Genomic DNA, 15,964 nt, shown 5'->3' on the forward strand with positions numbered 1-15,964 from the left:
GAACTTGTGATGTTTCCCTTCAAAATAAACTAAGAAAGCACCAATACATCCTTTCTGCTTTATAATAAGTTACCTTATTTTATGTGAGCATCCAATGTTTATGAAAACTTGTATGTAACCATTCTAACTTAAAAAACCAGAGTTTATGAAAAAAGTAGCACAACGATTTTTTTTTTTTGGCTAGGTTCAACTTGTTATACTTTTTTCTTATCTATGGAGGATATGCGAATTCAACTTTTTGTATGTTAAAGTAGCAAGAACCATTTCACATCCTCGAAGGATCCAACCAGTGTTATGCCTTTCAGGGCGCAACTGTCAAAGTTGAGATTGCTCTAACTTTATTGACCATCAGTGCAGCAGGAGGTAGACATGACTGATCCCTGAATACATTTGCTTATTGACCAATTAAAAAAAAGAGATTGAAAAACTATTGCTTCAAAGGGGTCAGTTGTGTATCCTTAAAATCCCCTCTCTCTTTTTTTTCTGTTTAAAGCTATATAAGGGTTGTAGAGATGGCTCAGAAGTTCAGAGCAAGCACTGCTCTTGCAGAGGATCTGATTTTGGTTCTGAGCATCCATGTCAGAGAGTGACAAATGCCTGAAACTCCAGCTCCTGGGGATGTGATAAGTTTCTTCTGCTTTCCTTAGGTATTGAACTCACATACACCCCCACAAACATACACATAATCAAACACAAAAATTAACTGCATAACATATATAAAACAATTCTATTAGTGTTAACTAATATGTAAATGATATAGTAAAAAAAAAAAAAGCAAAAAAGAAATTACTAACTGCAAATGCCTACACTGAAAAATAGTTCTAACTAGATATGGTTGTATTTCAGATGTTCTGAATCTCGGGCCTTTTTCTTTTCTTGAAGAAGGAAAAGGGTATTTAAACAGTAATTTTAAAAGGTTGAAATTTGAATATGATTTAGCTTTATTTTATACCACTACACCAGGAAGATTCACTCAGAATAAATTATTTTTACACATGAAAGTAGCCCTTCAGCCTTAAACTAAGAAACATTATTTCATTAATTGTACAAAATCATCACAGGTTAGGTGCTTGCTACAAATCACAAGGATAGGTCTGTTTCTGTGAGACTTTCTACTCTGACTATTTAAAGTGTTTTATCACTTCATCTTCTCTAAAAAAGCCCACATGTGGTCAGTGTAACTCAAATTGGAAACATGTTATTTGCATGATGTGGACACAAGATAAACGAAGAGGTAAGGACAATGTCAGATTTTATTATTTCTAATTTTCTCCTAAACAATTTATGGCACACACTTTTTTATGTCATACCATCTACAAACTGCTTAGGAAAGGAAAAATTCTTGGTCTGCTGAGGGCCTACAAGAATACTAGGTTCTCTACACACTTTACAGCTCTTATCTTAGCATTTCTATATGACTACCAAGTTTGAGAACAAGTGGGTCTCTGGCTCTTTTGCCTGGTCTGGGGACATGTGTCCTTTTAGGTTGCCATTTCCAACTTTGATATGAAAGTTTTTTATTCATCTTATTATAGTTTATTTTGGCATATTTGGTTATCTCTTAGAAGACCATTCTTTACAAATGAAAGATGCAAAGGGGGTGAGGGAGTGGTTCCAGAGCGGAGGTGAGGGAGGTAACTGAGAGGAGTGGGTGGAAGGGAAACTATAGTCAAGATATAGTATATGAGCAAAGAACCAATTCTCAATCAAAATGTTAAATGATAGGTTCTGGGGGAAAAGTATGACATGTTCCAGTAACGCCTTTGATTGAGTGAAAATAAATAAATAAAAAGAAAATGGAGAGAAAGTTGGTATGAGAACAATTCCCTTCTTCATTCCCAGAGGTCCCACTGTTAGTTTGTTCTGAAAGCAGGAACATACATTGTTCATTAAAAGTCAAACCCCCAACCAAGTAAATAGGCCACTGTTTTTGCATTTGTAATCGATTATCTAATATTAAAATAGTAGCATGAGCAAAAGAAACTTCTTGTCATGATTCAGCAACAAGAAAAAAATATATAAGAAGTCTCACATCAAGAATGATATAGGTTACATCACTGACCCACATTTCCATGGAGATGCCATTTCCATAATGGAAAACCACTAGAAAAATCTCTATTTGTATTGTCTTATATAACTAATCACCCTATTTTTTCCTTTAAACCATCCATTCCTTTTTATAAGACAGAAATTTTTTTATAAGTTTAGAGATTCCTGGTAAGTGAAACCACAGAATAACTAATATCCAGATACTAAGAAATGCAAACTGTATTCATCAAACTGATTGACAAGGGATGACAGACATCTTACCTGCTTTTAGGTATAGTTATCCAAAGAGCAAAGACGGCTGTGATAGTTGTTCTTGATGGACAGCTTGACAGAATTTAAAAATCAACATGGAAACAAACCCACTGGCATGCCTGTGAAGAGGTCCCTGGGATAGATTAGTGGACAGGGAGGAAGACTCTCTCTACCTGTGCGAGTCACCATTCCATGACCTGGAGTCCAAAACTGAATGTAGGGGGGCGGGGTGGGACTAAGCAGTCATACTCATTCCTCTGCTTTCTGAATGTCAATGAAAGTTGACCAAACTTCTCAAACTCTTGCTATGGTAATATGGCCGCCACGATGGACAGTATCTCTCCCAGCTGTAAGACAAAACAAGCCCTTCCTTCCTTGAGCTTTTCTTTTTCCATCAAGTTTTTTTTTCTCATAGCAACAAAATAAATAGCCAATACACATGACATATGCCTAGAAACTTACATTTCTGCATCGTAACTTTGCTTCATTTAGTTGTACTACACCAAGCAAAATTTCTCCACAAGCTGTCCTGTGACAGCCACATGGGATACCCATGTCCCACCAAATCAATGGATGACTTTGAAAAACATAAGAGCCAGCATGAGGGCTCATTGGCTAAAAACACTTTCTGCCAAGCTTGACCCCTGTGTTTGATTTCCAGAAGTCAAATAGAGGAGAAAGAAAATATCTCTAATTTTTCATCCTACTTCCACATGGCACACGTGTACTCAAAAAGTAAGAGAAGTATACCATAACCCATAAACAGTCTAAAGAAATTAACTTTCAATATAATATAACAAAAATGTTCAGGGAAAAATCATATAAAATAATTTACCAATTGAAACTACAATTCAGAATAGTTTCAAGAAGTATTACTGTTTTAAAAAAAAAGTCAGATTTGATGTTCAGCTCCAGAATTTAGAGATTGTGGTACTAAGAAAGAGTGTAACATTCAAACTGAATATACAACCTCAGGCACTCGTGTGGGTATTGTGTTTCCTTCAAGGATCCCTGTAAATAAGCATAAGTAAGTACATCAGCCTATATATGAATTCAGTGACACTGGAGAAGATAGTATGACTGTTTGCCTGCCTTTTATTTTAGACGCCCCTTGCTCAACTGTAGAGAGGTCAGAAAGTGGTATGATTTGGTTATGTTGTGTGTACCTCTTGAGGAGAACAAGGAGGCTTTCTTGGAGAGCTGACATCTGATTCCTTAAAGGGTTCGATGGCTTTGACAACTTGGAGAATGCCATAACAGTGCTAGAGAAAGGACACAAGCTAAAGCGAAGGAACCACGTCTTGGGATATGTATCCATTGCTTTTCTCTTGCTGTGAGAATGTAGGCCACCAAAGAAACAAATTGGAGTCAAAGGCTTATTTTAGCTTAATGTTCCAGAGGTGATATAGTCAGTCATGGTGCATCATGGAAGAAAGACATAGCGATGGGATGGAGTGTGAGGCAAACCTGGCAGTCAGGAAGTAGAGAGGGGGTGGGGATAGGAAGTGAGATCAGGCTATAAAAAATAAACAGCTGCCTCCAACCCAATTAATGATATCAATGATATAATTCTTTCAGCAAGGTTCCACCTACTACATCTTCTATAACCTTCCAAAACACTGTCACCTACTAGGGACCAAGGCTGTGGTGGGAATTTTTCATTCAAGCCATCATTTCCTGGCCATGGTTGCTGCAAGCTCATGGCTGTCTCATGCTACAAGCTGCATTTGGTTTGTCTTCCAAAGTTGTGGGGTTTTTTTTGTTTTGTTTTGTTTTGTTTTGTTTTTAGAAACAGGGTTTCTCTGTGTATCGTTGGCGGTCCTGGACTTAGTTTGTAGACCAGGCTGGCCTCAGACTCACAGAGATCTGCCTGCCTCTGCCTCCTGAGTGCTGGGACTAAAGGCGTGAGCCACCACTGCAGTGCTTAGTTGCTGTCTTAAAGTCTAATTTCCAAAGTCTCTTCAGTGAATCAAAGGAGTCACCTAAGTGTGAACCTCTGTGAACTAAAAACTTATATCACATGCTTCTAGTGTACAATGACAGAATATAGAGTAGGAATCTATACAGTGAGGAAACTCTGGACCAAAACAAGACCGAAAGCCAGGAGGGAAAACATCAACACCAGTTCCTCCACATCTGGTATTTAGGGCTTCCATTCTAAAGGGCTTAGATGACTTTGCCTTCCACCTTTTCTGCCTCCAAAATACATAAATGTATTGAGTTGTTTCCATTCCCTATGTGCAGGTCGGCTTGGCAAATGTTTAATGGCACTGGCATTGCTAACGGCTTCTTTTTTTCTTTTTGGTCTCTGCCACAATCTAGACTTCAGGTTCACAGCTTCTCAAGGCTGTATTGGAGGGATGCCAGCCCTGGGGCATGATTCCTGGCTTCGGTGGGTCTCTGAAACCTCATCTGCACCCACCCCCGGCCCCCGCCATCTTGTATCCTTTATGCCTCGATAGCAGGGACTATGTGGATATGAGGATGATATTGCCGCTTTCAGCAGCCAACTTGGAACGAACCTTTCCCCTGTGGGGCCACTGTGGATGCAGCTTCCTTGTGGTGAGAGTGAACGTCCTTAGGGAGTTGCTGGAAATCCCTTATTTCCCATCCCTTCACAAACTGGAAACCTAGATGGGCGGAGTCTCGTTTGCACAGTATCATACTTTTGTTCCCATACACAGCATTTTCCGTACTAATATATGTCCTTCTTTTTCTGTTACTGTGGGAGAAACACTCTGATGAAAGGCAACATGGGAGGGTTGTGCTTATTTCACTTCCACTTCTGGTCATGATTCGTCATTGAAAAAAGAGCAAAAACTCAACACAGCAAACACAGAGAACTGATAATGGCGTGCTTACAGGCATACTCACTGACTTATGCCTAGCTAGCTGTCTGATGTGCTCCAAGATCTAAGGCCTCAGGAATGGTGCCTCACACAGTGGAATGTGCCACCCAGTGTAAATTAACTACAATCAAGACAACTCCTCACGGACATGGCCACAGCCCAATTTGTTATAATCGATTTCTCAATTGAGACGTCTCACCCTAGATGACTTTAGTCTGTACCAAGTTGACAAAACTAAGCACAAACCGTGAAATGCAAATCACCAATATTGGATAGGAATGCAAAAATGGGGGAGAAATATCATCATTGGTGTTCAAGAATAAATTATATAGTAAAGATATTAACAAGAGTAAATATATATAGTAAAGATATTAACAAAAGCTGAATGGGTTTTCCTTTAAAAACTTATTCCTGGTACCATTTAGATAATTGCAGTGTGAAGATTGACAAGAGCAAAACTTAAAACAGAGACAAACATACGTCCCTCCCCCACCCACACACACCAAAACTAAACTTAAATCAAGAGATACTAAGGGGTTACATGCAGGCTTAGTTTATGGTTTTGATGAATGAAACCGAAGAACCATCAGAGCAGTTCTGGGAATGTCGACAGAGGATTCTTAATGCTTTGTTATAATTATGTTTAAAATTTCAAAGTATGGAAATGGGATAGGAAAATGTATAAATGCAGATATAGTTGACTTCTGGTTGTTCTATTACTGTCTTTCTTCCATTTTTTTCACAAACAATCATTATTAAAGTTTGGAAAAACTCTCCATTCAGTGTTCTTTTTTTTTTACTTGCCACCACATGCATAGGTAAGATATTATTTTGGTAGATTATAAAAATATCATTTATACTCTCACTATTACTTTATACATCATTTATCATTTTTTTGAAATTTATGAATGGTTGTACATATATAAGTTATTTAAATGTTCTTTTGATTTCTATTCTGTGAATAAAATTTTCTGTTTTAATACCTATTTTGAATTTTGCAAAATTCATTTTCATTATTTCACATAAAGTTAACAATTAAAATGTTAACATATTCAACAATATCCATATATTTTACTAACTTTTCCATAAAATATGCAAAGAACTATACTATCATTAACAACACTGTTTCCCACTAGCCACATTTATGTTATTGTTAAATATGTTTTGATAATGAATTTTAGCTGGAGCTTGTTTTTAAGTCCTCCCTTTGATCAACATTGTTTCTGATATCTTATTCCATCTTCTATATTTATTCCTTATTAATATATTTCTTTTTGAAAAGAAATTATGGTAAGTTTCAGCTTTTTATACTCTTATTAACTCTAATTGGAATGGACATAACAATTGATGATGTATCAAAATTTAATTATTGGTATTTTTTTCTTTGTTGTTGAGTGAAACAATTTATATTATCTATCTATCCAGTGACATACAATGGTTCATTTAGGGTCTATAAGCAGAACTATGTTCAAACTCAGTAAGTACAAAAGTATTCTTATTTCATATTCACTCACTAATACTTAGCAAGTTTAATTTGACAAGCATTTTCCCCTAGCACTTTGGAAACACTGTTCCATTTGTTTCTGGTGTCTATTGATGCTGTCAGTTTAATTGTCATTTCTTTGGAAGTCATTTATCTGTTCTTTCTCACAGCTTTTAAGATTAAGACATACAGAGTTTTGATTTCCTTATAAGCTTTCTTTATTTCTGAATCTTGGAGACTGTCCTGGAAAGCAATCGAAAAAATTGAAAGTTTCGACAGTCCAACAGTCCTGTAGATGGCCATGCCAAAATATGGCTCTCCTGACAGCAGCACAATTGCTAGCTTATGGAAAGGTTAGCCAATAAGAAGAAAGGAGTATTAGTGTCATCTGTGATGAATTCAGGACTCATCCGGAAGATAGGAACATGATTTTCTAAGACATTTCTAAGACATTAGTACGTGTATTGGTGCATTTATTCTCACTTCTTAATGAACCTTATTCCAATACCAAATGACCCTGACTCCAGGCTGTGTTTCTACTTAGATTTCAAGGTCATTCAGAGTTTTTCCTGAAGCATTATTGGTGGCACATTCACCAGAAAGAAATTTTATGTCCGTGAACACACAGCCCTCTTTATTTCTAGAACTAATAATAAGCTAAGAATATTTGAAACTATTTAAACTGAGAAAAAGACTGTTTTATAGATTATTCTCTTTTCTGTCTAATCAGTTATCTCCAACTACAATGTCCAGCCTAGTTTTGTACTATTTAATTATATCTTCTTTTAAGCATAAGTCTCACAAAGTTATGATCTATTATCAGTTATGAATCCAAATATTTTTGAAGATTGTCTCCTGTATTTCCTTCACTGTTCTATATTGCCTTGTACTAGCATGTTCAACATCTTTTTCACACACTGATCATGCAATGTAAATCACAAGTCAAAAGTAAACACAACCATAGTGAATTACAGTGGAGCTTAAAGAGAAACATACAGCGAACCACATGACCACACAGCTTTGCCATTTGTTAGAATTAAATACAGTTAAGCACATTACCTCTTGGCTGCAGTTCATAAGATTAAGGATAGTTACTGTTTTAAATAAAAAATTCATCAGACAAAATTAGATATAAGTCAGATATTTCTGCCTCTTTATTTAGGCTATTTGTGTTTGAATTGTTGTGAATCAAATTCTGCAAGAAAGCTCTACTGTCAAATGCTGTTTTCCCCTTGCCTTGTTTCAGATGTGCTGTGGCACTGATTACACATATGTGCTTGAGTATGTGTGTATGTGAACTTGCTTGCAAGTGATTATCTTGAACTCTAAAAGTGTGTAGATATTTTATTGTTCAGGATTACAAGACTATTGTCTTTTTCATATAGGACATTTGCAAACACAAACCCCACTAAAATAGAGAAAATATCTTAATAGGAATAAGGGTGCTAAAATATGGGTTAATAAACAGAAGTTGGGGGACTTTTCCAAATTACTTTTATTCTTGTATTATCATAGGTCTTAAACGTTTTCTATTTTCACTTTTTTCTTCTGAATACCTTTTAAAAACATAATTTGTATACCATACATGATAGATCATGTATTCTTGTCCTTACCCCATGGAAATACAATGGTAGCCAGGATATATTATTATAAAAATCTGTACCTACATCCTTTTTCTAATACCATAGTATCAGAAACAAATTATTTTATACTGTAGCCTTTTTGGATTATATATTCTATCTGATAAAATCATGAAATAAGAAATGACTGCAAAACATTTTAAAGTCAATAGCATCAGTCTCCAATGGATAACACTCAGGAGTTCAAAGCTTATTTCTTTCAATAATCAAAATTATGTAAAATACTTGTTATATATTGAAGCTTTCATAATTTTTCTTTTCCTTAAGAGGTGAAATTTTCATCAGAAGCAAAATACAGTGAAAGACCAGCATGCAGTCACAGAGTTACACCCTGAGCAGGAATGCCATTGTGAAGAGTTCATCTCTGGATGCTTAGCCATATCCAGATGCCTCTCCCTTAGCCAGGACCACAACCTGCCTGTCGCTGAGTTCTAGGTGAGTTTTTATCAAAAAGCATCCTGCCTCTTTCTTGACAAATTCAGCCCCTACTAAGAGTCAATGTTTCTCGAAGGTCCCTCTTATTTCAGTTAAGATGTCATGATCACTGTGCAGCAGCTGAAAGCACATGTTAACTCTACTTTCTCCACGTGGTTTATGAAGTCAAACCTGCATGCTGTTGTAAAAGCCATTCCTATTTAAATTCGCTGTCCTTTCATTTGCATTTACTCAACAAGCCATGAGCACTTCCCATGTGGTCTTGGTTTCTGCTTCTAGAAGACCCACAAGAATGCAATGTTTATGTATGTAGGTGGTTGTGACCAATTAACGTAACCTACTTGTTGAGGTCTAAGGTTGTATAGTCAAAACGAATTTTACTTTTGTATTTACGGATTTTCAGTCCATATATTTGTGTGTGTGTGTGTGTGTGTGTGTGTGTGTGTGTGTGTGTGTGTGTGTGTGTGTGCCACATGTGTTCCTGGTGGTCTGGTGCCTTACTAGGTCAGAGGAGAACAAAAGATTCCCTGGGACTATAGTTTTACAAGGTTATTAGCTGCCATGGGCCTGCTGCAAACACAACTGTCTCCCAGTATATAAAGCAAACATTAAGAAGTAAGAACAATCCATTAAAATGACAGAAATAAATTTTATCTCTTCAAATGAAGCCCACTACAAATTTCAGTGCGAAATTACTTTCAAATGCTAAAGAAGTTCAAAACAGATGTTCTTTGTATCGGAACTTCAAAATGACTGAATCTGAATGCTGGGTAAAGAACAGGAAACATGTTCCAGACCTGAGGGCTCACTATCAAGAATTCTCTGGTCACTGCTCATTACCAAACTTCTAGATGCAAGTAAGGGAATCCTGCTCACTATACTCCCAAACTATTACCAATTCTAAGAGTTGTGTGGTCAAGGAACTCCCACTTCCTGTTGACAAAACCAGGAGCCTACAAAGTTTTGGCAATACAAAATGAGTCTGCATGTAGCCAAATTACAACCACTATATTTCTTTGGGAGGGTAAGAACACACTTCAGATGCTTGCCCCCCACCCTTAAGCTACATTTTGAATTACAAAGACCATCAGGAACAGTTTTATTCATAAATGGGAAATATAGTTCATTCACCAAATATAAAAAAAGAAGGACTAGAGGGGCTACATACAATAAACAGAGACAAAGAATTAGAAGCAGCAGAAATGTATGAATTTCCAGAATAGCTCCTACTTCAAAGCCAAGAACAAACGATGGAATGCAGAACAGGCACAATGCTCCCCTAATCTGTTTCCAAATACATGGTAGAGCAGCAGCAAAACCACTCCCTGGGAAACCAATTTCAAGCTTGTTTACACTAGCTCTCTCCTTTCTATGCTATCCAAGCCTGCAGCAACACTCTGTCACACTGCATAACCCTGGGCTAGGTACTGAACCTAATTCCTCACAGGAACCAAATTAGCACTCATAACTAGCAATCTCCACCCCTCAGTTCTAAAGATATGATTTCTTCTTCTTCTTCTTCTTCTTCTTCTTCTTCTTCTTCTTCTTCTTCTTCTTCTTCTTCTTCTTCTTCTTCTTCCTCCTCCTCCTCCTCCTCCTCCTCCTCCTCTTCCTTCTTTCTTCTTCTTTCTTCTTCTTCTTCCTCTTCTTCCTCCTCTTCCCACTCTCTTCCTTCTCCTCCTCCTTCCTCCTCTTCTTTTGTTTTTCAAGTCAGGGCTTCACTGTGTAGCCTTGGCTATCTTGGACTTGCTTTGTAGGCCAGATGGATGGACCTCGAACCCACAGTGATTCACCTGCCTCTGCCGCCCAAGTGCTGGGATTAAAGGTGTGTGCCACCATGATGGCTTAAACACATGGTTTTGACCTGTTACTCTCCATGCCCCTTCTGAGTGCACAGTCTCCTCAATGAAGTTTCATAGTCTGCTTTAAGACAATCTGGGGTAGATACTCTACGCTTTGACTAGACAGACTAGACATGTTTTTCTACAAATGTGTTATTAATATTTGTTACTCACTTATCATCAGACAAGGAATACTGTATTTTTTGGACCATAAGACACACTCCCCCCAAAATTTGGGGGTGGAAATTAGGGTTCACCTTATGGTCTGATTGCTGTATTTAATGTTGTTCTTGTTTTACTGCTCTAAAAACTGGATGCGTCTTATGGTCAGGTGCGTCTTATAGTCCAAAAAATATGGTATCTGTATTCTATCATTACTGGGTCCTCAATGCCTCAAGCTCCTGGCTGTCACTGGTAGTTACAACAATTAGAGTAATCAGTGAGCCACTTTTGCAGAAGATGTCCCAGACTGTGAGTTCTTTCCAGGAGATTTAATTCCAAAAAGTAAAAATACTCTAATTAAATAGGTTGTATTATCATTGTGTTTGGAGATTTGCTCTCCAAAGCTGTCTTCACTTGACCTACCATATTAACTCAAGTTAAGAGTGGGAGTCTTGCTGCACTGCCAATGTGGACGCTCTGTGCAAACCTCATAGCAGTTCAGTGGAAGAGCTGACTACTCATGAGCTCACAACCAAGTGAGTGACACACACCTACACCGAGCAAATGCAGAGTCACTTACTTAAAAATTAGCTTTGAGAAATAGTTCTGCAGTGTCTACTTTCAGCATTCTTATAAGTTCAAGGTAAATTCACATCCTTTTCTATTTTTTCCATTCTGAAATTTATTCTGGAAAATATTTCTAATTAAAACTGGCATTATCTTACAGAAAGGAATTCTGTTTTTACTACTCTTGCCTTGCCCTCTCTCTTCTGGTCAATCTCTGTGAGTCAAAATTCTGGACACAGAAGATTCAGATACTGAGAAAGCAACTTTCTGTCAAGGTTTTGTCGTACAGTGCTTTTAATGTTTCGAGTTGAAAAATCATGAAAAAGCTCCTTCTCTGATGATTATATTAAAATCTTATAGCTGTCAGCATGGAACAAAGGAACCTTTAAATAATATTTTTTAAAAAGTCAGTGCAAAAGTTTGATGTTCCCTTCGCTGCTAGAATAGCACTTTTTTCTTAGTTACAAACCATTTTCAGTAAAGAATATGCTGTTCTAGAAATTGAAATTTAGTGAATAGTCTGTTATAATTTCTGTGCAAAAATTATTACATGAAAATAACCATATTAATGATAATCATAATTGGAGTTATATGCATACCTACTTTGTAAATTAGATATTTATGCATTTATAGTTTATAATCCTTATGACAATCCTATCAGGTTATCCCTATTTTGGGATAATAAAACTGAGCCTCGGCTATTTTAGATGATATGAACATCTTCGTAATTGGTAGTAATGTTGGGCTGTACAAGTTTTTGTTTTAATCCACCCTGGATTATCTTTTTATACTAAAAAGTTGACTGATTTAAAACACTTATCACTATGCTTTAGACAACACTCAGAAGTGGCAAAGTCAGACGGAGTCCATCCACAACCACAGAAAATACAATTTACTATCATAAGTTGGAGTCTTAAACATGAGGCTGAATGCTTTAGGTGGAGGAAAAACAATCCCTAGAACAACGAATTTGTGAAGACAAAAATAAAAGAAAAGACCAACCTCTGTGTTAAAAATAATCTTTGGGTAATCGCAAGAACATATCCTAAAGAGTATTGTTCTGTGCAAAGTGAAAGATCTAACACTAAGAAGGCAGAAAGGCCCTAATCTCTGCTGTACAGAAATAGGACTCAGGGACTATCCAGAAGAGAACTGTAGCCCACATGCTGTGTGCCTTTGCAGCTTTCTATTTTAAGATCACAACTTAAAGCACTTGGTATTTATATTTACAGTTTGATGCTCCAATGTTGTAGGTAGCATCCCCTTTTGTTTTCTAAGGAGCCTGTTGATTGTATACTATGAAAACTTAAGGCACTGTTAAAGTCATGCCTTTCTCACATGGAAGAACTTCTCCCATGGTTTGGTCTACATATTTTATCCCACTGGTAAGAAATTGAGCTGAATGACTTCACAAGCTCAAGACACTATTTAAAGACTGAAATAAGCAAATGTGAAACTGACATTTTCATAACAAAGAAAAAGATAAAAGAAAGTAGTTACCCATTGTTTAGTCTCTGTTAGAGAACAAATACTCATAAGTAAACTGTAACTGGAATCAAAATGGAGTTTGGGATAAACAATCCAATGGCCTCCAAGATAAATTACAGTACTCACTTTTTCTATTGTTGGTTTGTTCTGTGTAGTTTTGTGAGGAGGCAGGACTGTGGGATTCTGTGATTTTCTACTCATGTGTCACCACCGCTGAGGTGTTCTTGGGTAAGTGTGCTCTAGCAACTTGTTGGAGTCTAGCCATTTGCTGGCTATCTGATCTACTTCATAATCTCACTACCAGAAACACAAAAAGTAAAAATGAAAAGAAGGAAGAAAAAAAGAAAGGAAGAAAAGAAGAAAGACAGACAGACAGACAAAAACTGCAGCTCAACTATTTCACATTTCTAGGCTTGTGTGTTTACCTACTTAAGGTATTTCTAAAACCAACAGTTTCTCAAATAACCTCAATTCACCTAGTTTATCCCTAGAAATATGTAGGTTCCCCTCCCCCATATCACCACTATAGATTTTGGAGAGGATGCAGGTTCTTTGAACCATTTAACACCTTCTATTTCTAACAATTTCCATTCTATATTTTTCAGGTTGTTTTGATCCTTATGAAGATGTTGTTAAATCTGTGAGAAGTTTTGGCCAAAAAATGTCTTTTAACAAAGAAAACAGCTTTCATGGAATATGCCTGGCTCACACCTTGCTCTGGGCTGGGATGGAAAGTGAGGGTTGGCTAGGACAGTGAGGGAATAGGCAATATGTCCACAGAGCAGCTAAGTTCCATTTCAATCAAGGATAATATTGTCACCAAAATGTTTGTTCATTATCCAGTACAAATGCTTGTTAGTCATTTCTTAGGACAAAACAAAATTTTAAAAAATCAACAATAAAAATACAAAAACAATCTTAGGCTAAAGGCTTATCTCTTTAGAATCTGTGGGAAAACACTCTCTCATGAATTTATAGTGTTCAATAGTTTTCATTCACACTCCACATTCTGATCTATAACACTGAATAACTTAATATGAAAAGGAAACAATACAGATAATACAGTGCTTAAGACACAAAGAAACCTCCAGGCGTTATATTGGGGGGGGGGGGGAAGGACTTTAACTCTTCTGGCAGATTTCCCAATCATTTCATCTTTCTCTAAGTTCACAGTAAAGGAGAGAATTTTACTGTTGACCTCTCTAAAACAGGGGTCAGTAATTAAGGCACGCACATGCCAAACAGCCCGAGGACTTATTTTCATTGGCATGCATGCTCGTAGGCTTCTCTTGAGAGAATAATCACCAGCTGCATTTTGTGACATGTGAGAATGCGTGGGTGGGATAACCACTTCCCCACTTATCTTCTGCTTGTCTCAATATCACTGTCCCCCACCTGGCTCACCAGAGAACAGGTGCTCCCAACACGGCTTACCACTTGCTTAAGAACAGCAACCCCAGCTACGCCCACAGTGTGGTCCCCAGTCCATCTCAGAAAGCTGGGAAAAATTATCAGATGAAAAAAAAAAAAGAACAACAAACACACGGAAAAGCAATGTGAGCTGAGAACTTTGTACCTGTGGGACAGTTTTTACAATCTTTACAGAATTTAGACAGCTTTTCAGGAGGACAGAGTCAGAACTGGTTTGGGAGATCTTAACCTATGGTTTCTGGTTCTGCAGTCTATATTAATTCCATGCTCTCTGAGCCTAGATTTTCCTAGAAGACAGTGGCTGTCCATTTGGAGAAATCTCATCTTTTCCCCCAGGAAGCACCATTCCAAATCACTAATTTGTCATCATGGAAGGAAATGTTGTCTTATAAACTGTTTGCAGATCTGTGAGTCAAAAGCCAGCAACCCCCGAGGAGAACTCCTTGAAGACTCTAGAACATTGTGTGTGCCCCAAACCCTGAAGACTGCAGTCAGAGTGGGGGCTAGCCATTCTGTGAGATTCCATGGTGCATCTACTGTCAGCTACTTTGGGTAGTTTCTGTTGAGTGGCATAGGCAAATGTTTCACTTGGATTTTCTCTTTCACATATTCATGTTATAATTATAAATTTTTAAGAATGTTATGTTATCACATGAGAAATAAAGATTTTGCCCATGATGTAGAAGCCTTATTGATTGAGTTTAAATGACTGACATTTTTGATGTTTGGATGTTATGACTGCTTTTGTTGTTCTCATGGCAACAAGACCCATCTTAGTCTCAAACTAAGACAGAAAACTTGTATGAAGACTACTCTACCTATTGAATTTACTATTCACAGACAATTCTTATTTGCTTAAAAGGAGTATACACTAATAATGAGCAGTATAGAGGAGAGTTTAGCATGGTCTTCAAGGGCCTCCCTGCTTAAAACAAATCAGTTTTTAAAAGCACAAAAGTCTCCTTTGTAGTAATAGGATTGAGACTATATTTCCAAATTACCTCTTATCATAATGCTCAAACTCAGGTATGTTATTCAGTTTGTCGAGGATTCAATAAAATTTAACGTATGTTATGAGTTCTATGTGTGAAGGCAGAGGTGCTCCTGGTTTTCAGTGATGGTTAGTGATTAACTACCTTGGTCATCAGCTATCCACTGGCTCATAGACTTTACACCTGTCCCTAGAAGATAAAGCTGCTCCTATACCTGCGTCTTAATTCTAGGTGTGGAGCGATTGCTATTTGTTATGCTTGGTAGCTGCTTGCCAACTATGCCTAAAGCCTTTTACTGCACTGGGTACCAATTTTGTTTACTCATGTTCATCTCTTCTGTTTCTTCATGAATTGGATTTTTGTTGGGGTGATTGTTTTGTGAGCTGTGCAAAGATTGACTCTGTATTATTCAAATACTTATATCTGTGCCCACAGAGAGTGGTGTACTGCCCAGACTTGGGTTTTGTTATTTTAATTGCTCAGCACCTGCATCCTATTTTGTAAACATACGCTTTCCTCGCCTTCTGATAGGTTTTATACACAGCTGAAGGGATTATAGCAGAGATGGCAAAGGAAGATGGGACTTCAAGCACAGAGATAGGGACTCTGGGAAGGAAGTTGAGGTGGGAAGAGTTGCCAGCCAGACACAAGGGAGACACATGTGCCAGTACTGAGGAGAGGTAACAAGACACATGGCAGAATGTAGATTAGTATAAAGGGGTTAATTTAAGTTAATAGCTAGCTGGGGAACCAGACTAAGGTAAGGCCAAGTTTT

Source organism: Acomys russatus, chromosome 30 (assembly GCF_903995435.1).
Source record: "Acomys russatus chromosome 30, mAcoRus1.1, whole genome shotgun sequence".
Taxonomy (NCBI): domain Eukaryota; kingdom Metazoa; phylum Chordata; class Mammalia; order Rodentia; family Muridae; genus Acomys; species Acomys russatus.